Source organism: Tamandua tetradactyla, chromosome X (genome assembly GCF_023851605.1).
Source record: "Tamandua tetradactyla isolate mTamTet1 chromosome X, mTamTet1.pri, whole genome shotgun sequence".
Taxonomy (NCBI): Eukaryota; Metazoa; Chordata; class Mammalia; order Pilosa; family Myrmecophagidae; genus Tamandua; species Tamandua tetradactyla.
The window spans coordinates 36852716-36870984 of NC_135353.1; the positions used below are offsets into that span (position 1 = coordinate 36852716).

General features: G+C 42.3%; 1 pseudogene; it reads left to right on the forward strand.

The window, feature by feature from the left end:
* Positions 1–6547: 6547 nt before the first annotated feature.
* LOC143670644 (tetraspanin-3-like) lies at positions 6548–7302 on the forward strand (annotated as a pseudogene).
* Positions 7303–18269: the final 10967 nt, after the last annotated feature.

Here is an 18269-nt window from a genome sequence, read left to right on the forward strand (position 1 = left end):
TGGGGGAACCTCTGAATTCTCTGAGAGACCCCTTCCCAGAGAAAAGTGTAATACTCTGAGAGATATGCTGCCTCTGGGAAAGGTGCTCACTTTGGTAAACTTATGATTCTTCAACAGATACCCAGTTTTTCCGGGAAATCTCTGGGACCTTGTGGAGGTTTATGGCATTGGATGAAATCACCTCTAGATCCTTTTTAATTCTTCCATTTCTAAGAGGTTTGGTTTCTCTGGGAGAGCTGCAGTCCCTTGGGTGATAAGCTATAGAAACTGGAGGTGTTTCCTATCAGACAGAATCAGATGCTTTAAACTAGAAAAAGTGGAATTTTCCCCATGTCTTTGGATTTCTGTCCTGTCCCCAGACTGGTTACTTTGCTTCCCTAATGAGGGTGTCAGCAGGATGTAATGGGTGTGAGCATGGTTGACCGGGTTCAAAGCCTGGCTCCACCACTTTCTAGTTGTATACCTTAGGCAGAATTCTTAATTTCTCTGCACCTCAGTTCCTTCATCTATAAAATGGAGAAAACAAAAAAACCCTATGCTGTAGGGTTATTGTGGAACAAATTTGTAGATATGAGAACCACACACAGAAAGTAGCTGGCACTGAGTAGCCCCTGGGAGCTGCTCATAGCAGTCTTACTGTTATTAAGTTAATTAACTTCCCTTGGTGAGTGCCTGGTTCAACAGGGACCTCGCCACCTAGACTGGTGAGGCTCCAATCCAAATGCAAACCCTACCCTCCACCATTCTCCTCCTCTCACCCCCTACCTTGCTAAGAAGTTCTAAGATGGATCCAGGACTTTAGGTCAGCCAAATGAGGGATAAAATGGTGGCACTGCCCCAATGTAGATGTGAAACCCATCCTCTTAAGCTAGCTCTAAGCTCCTCAGAAACCTTGTGGAAAGCGACAGTATTCAGAGAAGGCCTCTCAACCTTGTGCCCCCTGGGAGCTTAAAGATGGGGCTGGAACTCCAGAGCTTCTCTCTTTAAGTAACAGTAATAGTAATTACAACTTGGCAGCCACTATTGACTGCATTTTATATATATACATACATATATATGTATACATATAAAATTTCTCCTTTTATTGGAGTCTCACAAAAACTCTCTGAATAGATACCATTATTACCCTCATTTTAAAGATGAGTTAACAGAGGCCCAGAGAGGTTAAAGAACCAGCCCAGGGACCTACAGTAGGTAAATGGCAGAGCTTAGATTTGAACTCTCTCCTGGAGTTGGACTCCCAACCCCTGTCTGACGATTTCCCATCAGTGGACAGCTGAACCCAGTTCTGAAGACTCTCTTCTCACTGCAGTGCCTTCCCCTCCTTTTCTCATGCCCCTGACCAAATTGTCTGCAAGAAAAAGGCCTAGGGTGCTTTGCAGGGATGACATGCTCACGTGCCCAATGAGAAGCTGGTAGAGGTAGCTGTGTTGTGTTCCTTTTTCACAGCCCTTGGTGTCTGAGTCCTCTGAATGAGCACTGCCACTTACACTGGGCCCACCCCCTCTTTGGGGGGGAGTGTGCACCCTTTAGGGAATTATATCATTCACTTGACTACTTTGTCTCTGAATCTATCATAACTCCACCAGTGCCTGGGTCAGTGCTGACAACTGAAAATGGCTGATGCTCTCTCTAATGAACTACTAATAGTTAAAAAACATAAGAAAAAATAGTTAAAAAAAAATAAGAAATCCCTTTTCATGGCCAGCCCTCAGCCCCCAAGTTTTGCCAGTTAGAAACTGGAATTAGTACTCAACAACATGGGTCTCTTTTCTTTGGGGATAGCCCTTTTACAATATTCTGAACGTGGTCAGCTCCAAAAGCCTCTGTTTTTGTTTTCTTTTTAACTCTCAGCCCTGCCTCCTTTCTTTTGGGAGAGTTCTCAGGGCTCCTTTCTTGCTTGCTCTGGGTTTATCTGTTATCAAAGCTTTATTCAGCAGTCCAATTGAAGTTTTATTAAGTAAAACTTATTAATTAAACATCAGTTGGTGCTTGGTTGAGCTACCTTCCCTTGTTCCTAGTAGAGACTACTTTTTTCCCATGGGGAAATATCTGGAGTTGGCCATGCCTAGGAGGGAGAGGAACCTGCCTCTGCAGTTTGGGAATTTTACTTACAGTTCTGCACTGTAATGTCAGCCCTTCCACCCATTCCAGGCTGGTTTATGATGTGTGTCTGGTCATGGACATCCCCTAAACAGTTGTTTCATACAATTTCTTTCTATTTATTAGCTGCTCTTGAGTATAAACTAAATTCCACACCTCTCTAGGCCTCATCTTTCTCCAAGTCCAATCTATTAACATTTATATAAACAACCTTGATCATTAAATTGCATGACACTCTTCTGTCTTATGTTTAAAAAGTATTGCCAGATCAAGAAGTATATTTTTGAATTTTGCATTCTTATATGTTTCAACAAGTATTCAGAATCAGTCAATATTCCAAAATAGTAATGCCTGTAGTTAAATCAGAGAATTTAGCTTAAGTAAAAATAATTATTTCAATAGTCCTTCAATAAGACTCATAAATTTTCTAATTATCCTTCCTTAGCATATCAATTAATCCTTTTTCAGTCTTTAGTCATAACTCTTACAGTAGACTTTTCACTGAATTCTGTAAAGAAAGCATTTGTGACATGCACTTTTTCAGCTATTACTGGTAGCAATATGGTACCTGGAAGTTATTGATCCCAAACATAATTACTAGAGTTTACCTAACTGAGTATAATGTTGGCCAAAGAAGCAAAGTAGGAGAGTCAGTATGCATTGGAAATTTGATTAGTACTATATTTTTAAACTCATATTAATGTGTGAACATTTTAATGGAACTAGATCTTCTGCAAAGACTCTATATTTGTTAATCACAAATTAAGAAAAAAGAAACATTATAACTTTAATTTTCCTTAGAGGCCATTCTAATATTAACCTGAAAACTGAACAATATAACTATAGAAATGACTTTAATATACTACCTCAAGAAAAAAAAATAGGAGAATTGTCAAACACCTGATTTTGGCACATAGGCCTTTTAAGGTAACAAAAAATTAAATAAAGACTATATAACTTCCACTGAAATAATTCCAGATTGAAAATTCCCTTCTCTAATTTAAATTTAAAATATAAAGTAAAGGCTTGAACTTAATTGAAATAAATATCAAGTGAAATATGAAAAAATAAGAGAAGAGCAAAAAATGTACATCATATTAGGAGCTGTCCAATAAACTACTTATTCTCTAATTACCAATTTACGGAATGAAGCAGAGTAAAGTGAAGAATTTTAACATCTTCAAAATACAAATTCCAGTAGGTAAAAGAAATGGAAAAAACATATATTGCTGAAAGTATACATCTAAAAAATGGCAAAGATATCAATCTTTTGTAAAATAAAAAAAACTTTCACTAAAGAAAAACTGCTGAAGAAACTGAATTAAATACGCATAAGTGTCCAGAAACCTAAAACAATATATTAACTTATGGCATATCTTTTATTTCCTTAAGTCACTTTCAACCCACTGTACAGGACAAAACATATGACATCATGTTTTATAAAAGCTATTGCAATGCTGTTCTTAATTAAGCAAAGCAGCTTTTCTATAATTACAAAAGAGCTATTATTATTTTACTAATTTGGGACATGGGTTCATAGAGAGGCAACAGCTGCAGTTTTGCCATTGCATTCTAATGTGCCCCACACATCTCTGCTCAAGAAGGTGGAAGCAAAGACTGCCTCCTTTGATTGCACCAAGTTCCCTCTCCTTTCCAAGGAGTTAGCTGAAGGTCATTAGCAACGAAGTTGCAACGAAGTTGCAACGAAGTTTCACCAAAGGCTATTTCATTCTGTGACAGGTGGTTGATATCTAGAAGACAGCACTAGATTATAACATGGAAAATAATGATTTAGAGGAATTAAAAAAGAATTAGAAAGAATTTCCTACCTGGTACAAGTTCCTACTTCTTTTCATAGCATGGAAACATAGTCATTGGAACTTCGGCTTAATTGCTGAGATAAGACTTTTTTTCCCTAGTAGGAAATGGGAAAAAAAAATAAGAAAAAGGTTCTATTCTTTGCTGACTTCTGTTAAAAAGTTACTTCATGAAGGGCTACAGTAGCTCAGCAGGTAGAGTGCTTGCCTGCCATGCCCAAGGACCCGGGTTTGATTCCTGGTGCCTGCCCATGTAAAAAAAGTTACTTCATGAATCCCCCTCCCATTCTCTGTTTTTCAATGTCCCTATTTATTTTCTCTCCCTTTCAGAACAGCAGTTTCAAGAGATAGTAAGGGCATATTTATTCCGGCTTAGAGGATGCAAATTTGTGTGATAGCAGTTTTCTCACTGCAGTATAGCTGGCACGATGTGATGTGCATGCTAAAGTAGATTGTATTAGGCAAGACTTAACCAAGCCAGAGTTTCAGTCTCTACCTTTTCTGTCCTGGAGCAGATTTGATTTGTAGTACTGGAGTACTCTGCTGACACAAGAAATTAGCCTAGTGTTTTAACATCTGGGTTTGTAGGGAAAGGTTACCAAGAATGTGTTTACATCCAGTGAAAGGTTATCTGTCCTTTCCCTTTCAGCCCAGATGTGGGTGTCACAGATATGCAAATAATCTCTAATTCTAAGTGTTTCTAAAATGTGGCAATATTTTTGTATGTAAGCAATCACTGATTTCTACTGCTGTTTCAATCGGTTGAATACTGTGAAGTAATTCTTTCAGTTTTTCAATAATCAACTATCATACAAAGCTTACTCCAGACCGCCCTGGTAGTCCTTATAGCCTCAGGCATGAGCAATACTTAAGAGAACAAGGTGCAGGGAAATATCCTTTGTGATCTTGCTTGGGCAAGTCTTGGTGAAGATTTAATATGGACAAAATCTCCAACACTGATGTGTAAGTATAAAAAGCCTCCACATTTGTTTCAGTATATATGTATAAAATTTTAAAAAGTAATTAACAAGCCCAGTTTATGAAACAACTTAGCTTGCTGGCAGATATAAAATTAAGAGAAGCAAATTAAAAGTTATTAATATTAATATTTAAAATGCATAAGGCTCAGAGGATAACAACTATTGTTCTCCTGACATACTTTAGCAGTCATTTAAGTTTGCTTAATACAAAAAAAAAAAGAATAACCAAAAAAGCAAATGCAGATCTATATTCTCCTAGGTTATAGTCATAGATGCTGCACAGAATTATTTGGTTTGTGCTTCAGTCATAACTGCATTTAATTTTTTCAAAGATAATTACTTTAAGCTTCATCCTACCCTGGATCAGGACCCTAAAACTGCCTTCTTACATCTCATTTATGAATGGTGATATCTCTCAGAGATCAACTAATTTCATAAGCTAGCTACACGGAAAATATCATTGCATAAGAACCCTTTTTGAGATTTGACACCTTATATACCATTTGTAAACACCTGGTAGGTGAGACTTCATCCACCAGCAACTATTCAACTTAATATCATTAACATCTTCACTTGCACACGTACAATGCAGGGTATATGGCATACATATAATGACATTATATGTTTAGTCTCTGAAATTTAGGATTATTGATAGATTTCCAATATTTTCACTCTTTTACAATGGGCCCACTCTTTTACTCTGATGATGCGCCATAAGACAGCCCTAACTAGGCAACAGACTGATTTAAATTAGCCACATCTAGTTCAAGAATTTGTGTCAGCATAAAACTAGTAAAGTGTTTTCTCTCCAAATGCATTTTCTATTTAAACTTTAAAACCTTAAAATATCTCATAAGATTAAATCCTTCCCATTATATTGGTGGAAACATACATTGTCCTAATAATGATAATAATATGTAACCTGAAAGGAAATTCCATGTTTGAGCCTTCCATGAATAGTATATAAAAATAAATGTTGAGAAAATGCTCAATATAATCCTTTAGCATGAAAATGCTTAGCATAGTCTTTAGTAGTTAGAAGATGTTTAACAACTCACTCAAGCAACCTTGGTTCAGTTTGAACCTAAAAAAGACCCATGTTAAAATAAACTTGTTGTGGATCAAATATCAGCAACTCACTTTCTGTTCCTAGTTAGATTAATGAGGCCTTCCAGCTCTCCTTGCAAAGATAAGAAAGCTTCCATAGGCAGGATGGTGCGATGCCAGGAATACCATATGGGCTAAGAAATAAACGCTTTCCTCTCCTTGAAGGACAAGATCGAAGCCCTAATGGTCAATGAGAGAAGAGGAATTATAAAATAACAAGATAAGCTGACCAAACAAAATGAAGACTCAATTGTAATGAATCCTATGGCTTTTACTTACATCTTTTTCCCAACTTTCTTTGGGCTCCGGCCATATTTTTGTCTGTTTGGACTTTAAAAGCCAAAAGTACCTTTCTCGGCGACAGCTGCGCAGTGGCAGTCGGCGCCTGCTGTGGCCCGCGCTCCGTGAGTGAGCCGGGACTGTGGGGAGCGCTGCGCAGGCGGCCCAGTTACCAGTGGGAAGGCGCCGCCACGAGTTGCCGCCTCGCTCGGTGAGCGCAGCTCCACTGCCAGAGCTGGGCCTCCGCGGGCCACCGGCACCATGGGCTAGTGTGGTATCACCTCCTCTAAGATCGTGGTGGTCTTTCTCAACCTCATCTTCTGGGGGACAGCTGGCATTTTATGCTATGTGGGAACCTATGTCTTCATCACTTAAGATGACAATGACCACTTTGTAGATGTGTACACTCTCATCCCTGCTGTAGTGATCATAGCTGTAGGAGCCCTTCTTTTCATTATTGGGCTAATTGGCTGCTTGTGCCACAATCCGGCCACTGCAGACTTGCCATGTTTGTCATCATCCTCCTTTTGGTTTTTGTCACAGAAGTTGTTGTAGTGGTTTTGGGGTACGTTTACAGAGCAAAGGTGGAAAATGTGGTTGATCGCAGCATTCGGAAAGTGTATAAGACCTACAATGGAACCAGCCCTGATGCTGCTAGCCGGGCTATTGATCATGTACAGAGACAGCTGCACTGTTGTGGGATTCACAACTACTCAGACTGGGAAAATACAGACTGGTTCAAAGAAACCAAAAACCAGAGTGTCCCTCTTAGCTATTGCAGAGAGACTGCCAGCAGCTGTAATGGCAGTCTGGCCCACCCCTCTGACCTCTATGCTGAGAGGTGTGAGGCTCTAGTTGTGAAGAAACTACAAGAAATCATAATGCATGTTATCTGGGCAGCACTGGCATTTGCAGTTACTCAGCTGCTGGGCATGCTATCTGCATACATCGTGGTGTGCAGAAGGAGTAGAGACCCTGCTTATGAGCTCCTTATTACCGGTGGAACCTATGCATAGCAGAAAATTCAAACCTGAGCTTTTTAGTCTTGTTTTTCTGATTTGGAAGGCAAATTGAGCAGGTCTGCTACTGTTGGCCTCCTGAGTTCATTTAGTTAAAGCACATGTACACTGCCATTGGGCAAAGCAGCTTGACTCTTCATGTAAGTCCTTTCCTACCTACCTTCCCACCTGCTTACCCATAACTTTCTTTTCCCTTCTTTTAGCTGACTCTCCATGTTTAAGTTTTTCAAGTATGATGGTAAATGTTCTAATTTCAGAACCATTTGCAAATTATTTAGTGTGGTAGTATTGAAGGAGGATGTGGGACTGCTTTTGTTATCTCCAGTTAATGAACTGATTCTGAAGTATATCACCAGATCCTTTCAGTCTTTACAATTAGAATTCTTGGCCAGAAGTTATGGGGAGAACGGGGAAGAAGGCAGCTCTCTGGTTGAACTTAACAACAGATGGTACCCCCTCATCAGTGTCCTTTAAAATATATATATGTTTATATACATACCATAGTCCAACAAGATAGCAATTGTACAAAATGTATAAATGTACATTTGTACAAAATGACTAAAATAGACTTTAGAATCATATGGTGTGTATCTTGGTTCATCTTCAAAATCAGAGACTGATCTTTGAAACGAGTGGTTTTTAATCAAAGATGGCTTTATAGGAGGAATATAATGTCTGCACTACTGTTTTAAAACAATTAGTGTGAGTGTGTATGCTTTTATATGATTGAGCCTTGTTCATCATAAGTCTTAAACGCATTTGGAAATAATGTACCCATGTAGACTAGCAAAATAGTATATAGATGTGAGCTCAGTTGTGGAGAGCCGCCTCCCGGGTCGGGCCTAGTGGACACGCCGCAGCCTGCTCTAGAGTTTCCCCCGCCCATCGAGTGAGCCAAGATGGCGCCCGCATCCTGCCTCCGCGTATGACGTACGCGCCCGCCAACCCTGTCTACCAATCACCCTTGTATACGTGGCGTTAGCCCATTGGGTTTGGATTTTGTATATAAAGGCGTTACCCGGACGGGGAAAGCGAGATGACCCGCAGGGAGCCGTACCTGACGGCCGCATAGAGGTTGCTCCCCCGTGGGGTATTTTAGCCCGCGCGGAACCTGTTACAAAGAATGCAAGCTTAGCTCCAGTAAAGGTCTGTGCTCACAACCGCCGCGTGTTACGGATTCGTGTCTGCCATTCAAGTCGGTTTGTCTGCGTCTGTCTCTCTCTCCTCTGTCCCCTTCGCCGGCCGGGGGCTTGACGCTGAGCGAGAAGTCCCGGACAAGTGGTGGCCCGTACGGGGAACCTTCTTCTGCTGCCTCTCCCCGAGCTGGTGAGGACGTGCTTCTCGGGTTCACGGCGGACCCTCCGCGCCTGATCAACGTGAGAGGGTAAGTGCTTCCTATTATGTGAGAGTTAAGGGCTGTGGGCGTTCAGGTAGCCCCAGTGAGTCGGGAGAGCTCCCCGATTGGTTAAGGTCCAGTGCCGACTGCAAGCATGGGGCAGTCAGGAAGTTCACCTTTGTTAGCTCCCTTAAAGACCCTTTTAGCGGACGGCTCCTGTGAAAGTGAGCCGCCCACTTGTAAGCCGCCAGAGTCAAGCACTAGTTCAGACACCTCTGACTCAGAGTCAGATGGTGATGAGACCGAGGGTGCAGACGCGCCTCCGCTGATCGATTGGGGGAGGCCCCCTGTCTTACCCACGCAGCCTTCCGCCCCGCCAGCGCCTGCTGCAGGGGCGCGGCGGTTTCCGGTGAATGGTTTTGGCGATCTCGCCAAAAACCCTCACCACGGGCTCCCTCTGGTTGCCGAATCAGGTAATTACAGTGGCCCTCCTTTGCGAGACCCGGAACCCCCTACAGGCTGGTCTAGGGAGGGGCAGTTACAGCTGTGCCCCCCGCCTGCGTACGCAGGCCCTCAGGGTCCCACGTCATCAAACAATAGAGGGAGGCATTTCTGGAATTGGATTCCTTTTTCAACCTTTAGACCTTTCGGTATGCTGGGTGGTTACCAACCGCTTAAGCCAGAACCAGCTTCAGAAATGTACCCGGTTATTATCAATCCCCAAGGTAATAATCAGTATGAGTCATATGATTACAAAGTCTTAAAGGAGTTGAGGCAGGCCGTCCATCAGTATGGCCCCAATGCCCCTTTTACATTGAATATGGTTGAAAACCTTTCCGCCCTGAATCACACACCCGCAGATATATATCAGTTGGCCCGTGCTTCTTTGCCACCAGGCCGATACATAGATTGGAAAGCATGGTTTGAGGAATTGGCTGAGGAACAAGCCGCAAAAAACGCAGCGGGGAGACGTGGCGGGTGGAATGCAGATATGCTATTGGGGAAAGGTGCCCATTCCCAGAATCAAACAGGGTTCCCTCAAGAAGTCTATGGACAGATTTTCCGCTGTTTCATAGGCGCCTGGAAAAAGTTGACAGGCCAGGGAGAGGCTCAAGCTTCACTCAGTAGCATACACCAGGGCCCCACTGAACCATTCGTGGATTTTGTAGCCAGAATGCAAACTGCGGCTGAGAGAATTTTCTCAGACCCAGGAGTAGCAGAGACCGTAGTCAAACAAATGATATTTGAACAATGCAATAAAGAGTGTAAAGCTATCCTGGTACAAAACAAGGGAAAGAGCATGACGGAGTGGGTTCGTCTCTGTAGAGACGCTGGCAGCCCGTTAACTGCTGCAGGTCTAGCTGCCATGCTAGCCAGCTCCTTACAAGTAAATACAAAGAAAACCAAAGACTTAGGAATAAGACCTAAGGGATGTTATCACTGTGGCCGGTCGGGACACATTAAGAGAAACTGTCCCAATAAAGACCAACCACCCACCACTCAACAATATGATAGGCCGCATGCGATGACCAGACTATGTGGCCGTTGCCGCAAGGGACCCCATCGCGCAGAAGACTGTAGATCAGCCTTCGATGCGCAGGGCAAGCGCATTTCTGGCCGTCCTGAGCAGGTTCCAAAAAACGGGCAGAGGGGGTCCGCCCTTCCGGTGGGCCCCCTTGCTTGCCATACGACGACACAACACCCGTCCACGTTCGTGCATCCCCCGGATCAGCAGGACTGGACCTCTGTGCCACCTCCAGGCTTGTACTGACCCCCTCCATGGGAGTCCAATTGGTGGGGACCTCCTTTAAAGGGCCCTTACCAACAGGTACTGTGGGGCTCCTATTAGGGAGAGCATCCACAGCCTTGAAAGGATTAACAGTTATACCAGGTATTGTAGACTCAGATTTCACAGGTTATGTCCAGATTATGGTACAATCTCAGCAAGGTACTCTGGTCATTGCAGAGGGTGATAAGCTGGCACAGCTCCTGCTCTTGCCCAGCTTACATCCGCTCTTTCCGAGTAAAGCCAGACAAAGAGGAGATAAGGGATTTGGGTCTACTGGAGAAGTTTTTGAGGGCCTCCATATGTCTCTGGAGTCTCGACCCATGTTGACTATTAAGGTACAAGGCAGACCCTTCCTGGGCCTGCTAGATACCGGGGCCGATCGGTCGATTATAAGACAACAAGAATGGCCCTCCGCCTGGCCGACGTGCAAGGCGGAGGACACCATTAGAGGAATAGGCCAGGTCTCAGCACCCATGCTGAGTGCAACTGCCCTTCATTGGGCAGATGAAGAAGGACATCAAGGTAGCTTTCAGCCTTATGTGTTAGCCCTGCCCGTGTCCTTATGGGGAAGAGACATTCTAGCCCAGATGGACGTTACTTTGACCAGTAACTGTTCTCCAACTTCTAAGCATCTGTTAAAAGGAATGGGATATGTCCCTGGCAAAGGCTTAGGAGCCTCATTGCAGGGGCGCACAACACCTATACAGGCTGTCTCCAATTCTGATAAACGAGGCCTGGGTTTTTCCTAGGGGCCACTGAGGGGAGATTCCCATCCACACCTATAAGACTAAGGTGGAAAACCGAAACCCCGGTTTGGGTGCCTCAGTGGCCCTTACCAAAGGAAAAACTCTCAGCGTTACACACTCTTGTGTCAGCACAACTAAAAAAGGGCCACATCATTCCTTCCACATCACCTTGGAACACCCCCGTATTTGTCATAAAAAAGAAATCAGGTAAATGGAGACTGTTACATGACTTAAGGGCTATTAATAACTGCATGGAGCCCTTAGGACCTGTTCAGATTGGGCTGCCCCTCCTCTCAGCTCTACCAAAACATTGGCCTATTGTCATCTTGGATCTCAAGGACTGCTTCTTTTCCATTCCACTTCACCCTGAAGATACCCCAAAATTTGCTTTTACTGTGCCCTCTCTTAACCAAGAGAAGCCCTGTCACCGCTTCGAGTGGACAGTCCTGCCCCAGGGCATGACTAACAGCCCTACCATGTGCCAGTTGTATGTTGCTGCAAAACTGGCCGATACCCGGCAGCACTTCCCCCAAGTAAAAATCCTTCATTATATGGATGACATTTTGCTGACTCATAAAGACACAGATCTCCTTAAGACAGCGCTGTCACATTTAGTCCTTACACTTAGAAAAGCCAACCTAGAAGTAGCCCCTGAAAAAGTCCAGATAGCAGAGATTACCACCTTCCTGGGGGCAAAAATTACACCTACTCATGTATCCCCCCGAAAGGTGTCTCTTAGGCTAGACAACATACATACCCTCAATGACTTGCAAAAACTTATGGGAGATATCAATTGGATTCGCCCGTACCTGAAATTACCTAATGCCAAATTAGCGCCTTTATTTGACTTGCTAAAAGGGGATTCGAACATAACTTCGCCCCGGCACCTCACTCCCGAAGCGAGGCAAGCACTATATCAAGTAGAACAGGCACTCAGTAGCGCTGCTTTAAAAAGAATAAACCCCCATGAGCCCTTTGAGGCCTGCTTACTGCCAACAGAGCTACAGCCCACGGCGGTGCTGTGGCAACAGGGACCATTACTCTGGGTCCACCCCGGAGTTTCTCCTAAGAAGAGTTTAGAGCATTATCCTACGGCGATTGCAGAGTTGGCCTTAGAAGCCATAAAAAGGGCCGTACAACATTTTGGCCAACAACCTAAAAACCTCAGAGTACCTTACTCTTCCCAGCAACTTGAGACACTTACTGGATGTATAGATCAATGGGCCATTCTCCGGTGTACCTTTTTAGGAAGTATTGACAACCAATACCCAAAAGATCCCCTCTTGCAATTCGTTACCCGACACCCAGTAATCTTTCCTAGAGTGACTTCACCCAAGCCACTAGTGAACGCCCTCACCGTGTACACGGACGGTTCCAGCTCCGGTTCAGGAGCATACTGTGTGGAAGGGAGTACTCCCAAAACAGTGTTCTTCCAACCACAGAGACCTCAATGGGTAGAATTACAGGTCATTATTACAGTCCTGAAAGAAATTACCGATCCCCTAAATATTATATCTGATTCGATTTATGTCGTAAATTCTGTAAATATTTTAGAGACGGTGGGCATTATAAAATATTCCTCCTCAGTAAGACCATTCTTTATCAAACTTCAAGAGACAATATGTGCCAGACAACATCCTTTCTACATAACTCACATTAGAGCGCATACAGGCCTGCCTGGCCCCATGGCACAAGGAAATCACATAGTAGATGTAGCCACTCGACAGCCACACATCTTCCCTGCGCTGACACCATATCAGCAAGCCCGAGAATTCCATGACAGATTTCACATCAATGCAGGTACCCTAGCTAGGCGGTTTAATATACCACGTGCGACAGCTAGAGATATAGTCCGAGCGTGCGGAAATTGTGTAGAACAAAGAGCAGTCCCTTCAGTTGGGGTTAACCCTAAAGGTCTCATCCCGGGAGACATTTGGCAAATGGATGTCACCCATCACTCAGAGTATGGTAAAGTTAAATACCTGCATGTGTCAGTGGATACTTGTTCTCAAGTTTTATTTGCCTCTGCCGAATCAGGAGAAAGAGTCCACCAAGTAATTGCACACTGCCTTGCCGCTTGGGCAGCTTGGGGTAAGCCGAAAATATTAAAAACAGACAACGGACCCGCTTACACCAGCAAAGCCTTCCAAAGCTTTTGTGCAAATATGGAAGTGCAATTAAAACATGGTATCCCCTACAACCCTCAAGGGCAAGGAATCATTGAAAGAGCACACAGCTCTCTTAAAGACTTGCTCAAAAAACAGAAAGGGGGAATAGGCCACGGCCTGTCCCCGAAGGCTCAACTGTCTGTAGCCTTATTTACATATAATTTTTTAAATGAAAATTCACTAGGAATGACACCTGCTCTTCAGCACACTACTCCGAGTCCTCCACATAGAGGTCTAGTCCGTTGGAAGGATGTCCTGTCAGGACAATGGCAAGGCCCTGACCCAGTGCTCAGCTGGGCCAGAGGCTCTGTTTGTGTTTTTCCCCAGGAACCAGGACGTCAACCTGTGTGGGTTCCGGAAAGACTGGTGAGAACCGTGACGTCGCCCGAGGACGCCAAGGAACTGTTGCCCAGAAAATTGATAAGCCTCCAACCAGAGCCACCAGATCCGGTCTCCAACTCTGCTGATGATGGCGACGAACGACAAGATGACAACAGGAGCGCTAGTCACCCTTCTATCGTATAGAAAGGGGACCAGCTTTAAAACCTCCCTACCTTTACTAACCTCTCCCAACAGGTGGATTCAGACCTTCGAGTGCTTGGGGATATCAAGTTGACCCCCGTTGATTTCGACCTTTCCAAACTGGGCGAGACTGTACAAAGTCTGTGGAACCGAGTCACCTCATGGTTCTCTTGGCCCAATTTGACTACTTGGATCCTCGTGGCAGTGGGACTATTAGTGGGTTTAGTCACTGTTAAATGTTTGTTAGAACGCTTGCTCCAGACACAGCAGCAATTACGTGTCACTACCATGTTGGCTATGTCACTCGCCCCTGATGCTCCTGGCAACGACCGTCCCGCTACCCAGTCCTTCCCCTCACTGTATGACCCGTCCCGGCCACTCAGGGCAGGGCGCTCGAAAACAGGATCTGCTGCAAAGCCCATGGCCGTGTCCCGGGTGTAAAAGGCGGCACCAGAAGTCATAATTTTTGTCTAAAGGATGATCTCTACGGCGGAGTCACGGTCCTGGCCAGACTAGACTCCGGCCATTGCACAGAGACACCTAATGACGCTCTCGGCTCTGGTTGCCGCTCTCCTGCCCCCCTACATAACCCAGTTGCGAGGCGAAGCACTGCAGGGAGAGTCACGTTGTTTCCAGTTCACGGGCTCTCCGGTCTCTATATGAGGAGGCATTCTGGTTGGTGCCTAGCAAGCCTAGTCCAGACTCCCCAAAGCACCAAAACATGTAGTGGGCCTGAGTGGCCCACGGGAGCTCACTCATCAATGGAGACACTGGGTCAAAATGAATAAAAAAGGGGGAGATGTGGAGAGCTGCCTCCCGGGTCGGGCCTAGTGGACACGCCGCAGCCTGCTCTAGAGTTCCCCCCGCCCATCGAGTGAGCCAAGATGGCGCCCGCATCCTGCCTCCGCGTATGACGTACGCGCCCGCCAACCCTGTCTACCAATCACCCTTGTATACGTGGCGTTAGCCCATTGGGTTTGGATTTTGTATATAAAGGCGTTACCCGGACGGGGAAAGCGAGACGACCCGCAGGGAGCCGTACCTGACGGCCGCATAGAGGTTGCTCCCCCGTGGGGTATTTTAGCCCGCGCGGAACCTGTTACGAAGAATGCAAGCTTAGCTCCAGTAAAGGTCTGTGCTCACAACCGCCGCGTGTTACGGATTCGTGTCTGCCATTCAAGTCGGTTTGTCTGCGTCTGTCTCTCTCTCCTCTGTCCCCTTCGCTGGCCGGGGGCTTGACGCTGAGCGAGACGGCTACCGACACTCAGTTGTAAATAGAAAAATCTAATTCAATAAACTCTGTATCACCCCCTGAAAAAAAATTAAAAAGTACCTTTCTCACTTCACAGTGGTCTTGGAAAATATGTCCTTCAGTTCCTTACATGTGCACCTGTAATAAAACTCATCTTCTCAACAAAACAAAGAGATTGTTTCTCTGTTTGATGTGGGATCAGGTGGGCTTAACTATTGAAGATTGTGTTTTCTGATGGAAACAAATCCAAGGTATTTGTAACCAGTTGATTTACACATGCAACTGTTAAAAATATAAAGTTCTAACCTATGCATCATCTCTTCCCTGAAGAAAATGATCATCATCTTCTGTCTTTCAGTGGCTACATTCTAGGTTTTTTTTTTCTTTTATATTGAGATTTCTTCATCAGTGATGGAAAAATATTTTGCAGTTAATATCAGGAGACCCAATAAATGACTCCTGCATTTTGGGCAGTTTTTTCACGTTTGTAATCTTAAATTGAATTCTTGAAAATGGTTGCAGCTGACTTATAAAGATCTCTTGATAATAATTATATGGAACAACTCGGCCGGTGGAATCAATATATGCACAAGCTGACCTATAAGAAGTTGTAAAGTCTTCTTAATGGCACTATAAACACTAACTACTTACTTAAAGATATGCCTCCTTTTGGAATTTTCAAGACAAAGAAGTCTTTAAACCTGGGTTATTTCTAGGAGATATTTTAAAGACATTTTAGGTCAATAACAGCAAACCTCAATTCAATTAGAAAAAAACTTTAAAATCCTGTTTTATGCCCAACTGTCACCAGTAGTTAGTAAAAAGGGCAACAATATAAAAAAGAAAAAGAAAAATTCTACTGCCTATTTTCTTGCTACCCAGTACCTATTCAAAATATGATAAATATATTTTGAATGAAATAGAAGTAACATTTGGCTGCCAAAAGAAATCTTTACAAGGAATAGTGCAAAAAGATATTATATAATAGCATTGATAATGTCTGGTATTCATTGTGCAGCTCTTGACCTTCAGTTTTAACTTAGAACTATGGTTGATTTTATAGCTTCTGTAAAGTTGGGTAACAAAAGCAAAATTTGGATTTTATGAACCCATTGATAAACCGCTTCATTCTTCTATAACAGATCTGGGGAAACATATGAAAGTACCAATAATAGAGAAATTTAAAACAGAATTGAACACTGAAATTTTATAGTGAGTATGCTAGTTCAATGAAGATGATAGAATTTGCTCATTTCAGCCAAAAAAAAAGAATGTGTCCACCTACATAAGTTTTTCAAACTTCCGAAATCAAGTTATCATTGTATTTTGTTGAGAAATGCAAACATATTTGAGTATTTTCTACACCTAATTAGGATTTATGGCATGCCTAATTCCCAAAAGACTTAAAATTGCTTTCACATAAGCAAAATTAAATCTGTATCATAATGACAAAAAGAATGATGCTAAGGAAGAAGGAAAAAATAAGGAAATATATAAGTATATATTTTTTCATATTTATGAGAGAGGAAAATATAAAATTAATAGAAAATTGCTTCTTGTAACTAAGCTCAAGAAGGCATTTATCTCGTAGGTTATTGTATAAGAGGGGTTCTGTAAGATTAGGAGCAATAAAAACCTCAATCTGTAACTACTACAATGCAAAAGTGAAAAATATGAAAGATTCTCTCTATGGTAAAGTATGTATTAAAATATTTTACAACTTTACATATAACATTCAAATTTGCTTCACTTGTACAAAATTTTTTGGAAACACTTGTTTCTCAAGATTTTCAAGGAACTTCACTGAACATATTTACAATCAATCAACAACTTTTCTTAGATCAGAATTTCTCATCCTCATCCCTATTGACATATTGATCCAAATATTGTTTGTTGTGGGGGACTGTCCTATATATTGTGCAATGTTAAGCAGCATCCCTAGCTGTTACCCACTCTGCTACCCAGAGTTACATTCCCACTAGCTCTCTCCCATTTGTTGCAAGGAAAAATGTTTCCAAATGTCCCAAGTGGAGCAAAAAGCACCAATTTAGGAATTTAAAGAGTTAATGGCCTAGAAGCAAATAAATAGCTTCTAGGTCAATGTATGATCCACACCAGGAAATTCATATTAAACTGGGAAATATCAGTAAATTATGCAACTAAATGAAATGTACACACTCCAACATATTTTAAGGTATTACTACCTCATATCCTGGTACAGTGATTTCTAAAACCATGTTAATATCATAACATAGTTATTTTTGTCATATTCACTAAATTGTTTTATGAGACATATACATTTAAGTAAATTAAAATATCCATTCTTGAATAAGTTTTGATATGGTATGAGCGAAGAGACTTTGAAAATGAAACAAACAAGCAGGCAAACTAGAAATAAATATATTTCATTCTGATTTGGTTAGTAAATCAGAATGAAGTATATTTATTTTTTTTCTTTTATTTAAAAAGAGCAATGGACAACTGTCATCTCACAGAAAATTATAAAATACTAGTTAAGTCAATGTGATATTAAGCCATGTCTGCAATCCAAGAATTTTTTAAAATAATCTATAAAAAAATTCAAAGAAATTATTTTTTATTTAATTATAAATACATGCATTCTAATCCAAGGACCTCTATAAAGAAGGTTGTTTATATGTATTGACAGAAACAAATTGTGGGAGAAAACAGTGGTCTTTTAAGAAAAGATGACATTGGACTATCACAAGAATCTCTTGGATAAGTATGGTTATTAAACTTGAACACACATCAGAATTTTCCGGGAAGGCTTACAAATTGGTCATTTCAACTTTTCAATTCTAGATATTATGATTTAGTACATCTTAGATCTGATGCTTACATTGGGAATGATTTCAAGAGAATTTAGACCTAGAGCCATATTTGGAGATTATTGAACTTGGCTATCACTTTTAAAATTAAAAAAATAAAACAAGAAGTTGTAATATGAAAACATTTGTCATGGAAGTTTGTATATGTCATGTCAGAAAACACATTGGCAAAGTAGAAATCTCAAAAGGTTTGAGGCCATTTGATTACCAAGGAATTTATGTTTTATGGTGTTGTTATAATCAAAGGACACTACCCCAAATAGATATAATAAATTCACATATTTAACATCAAGAAATTATAG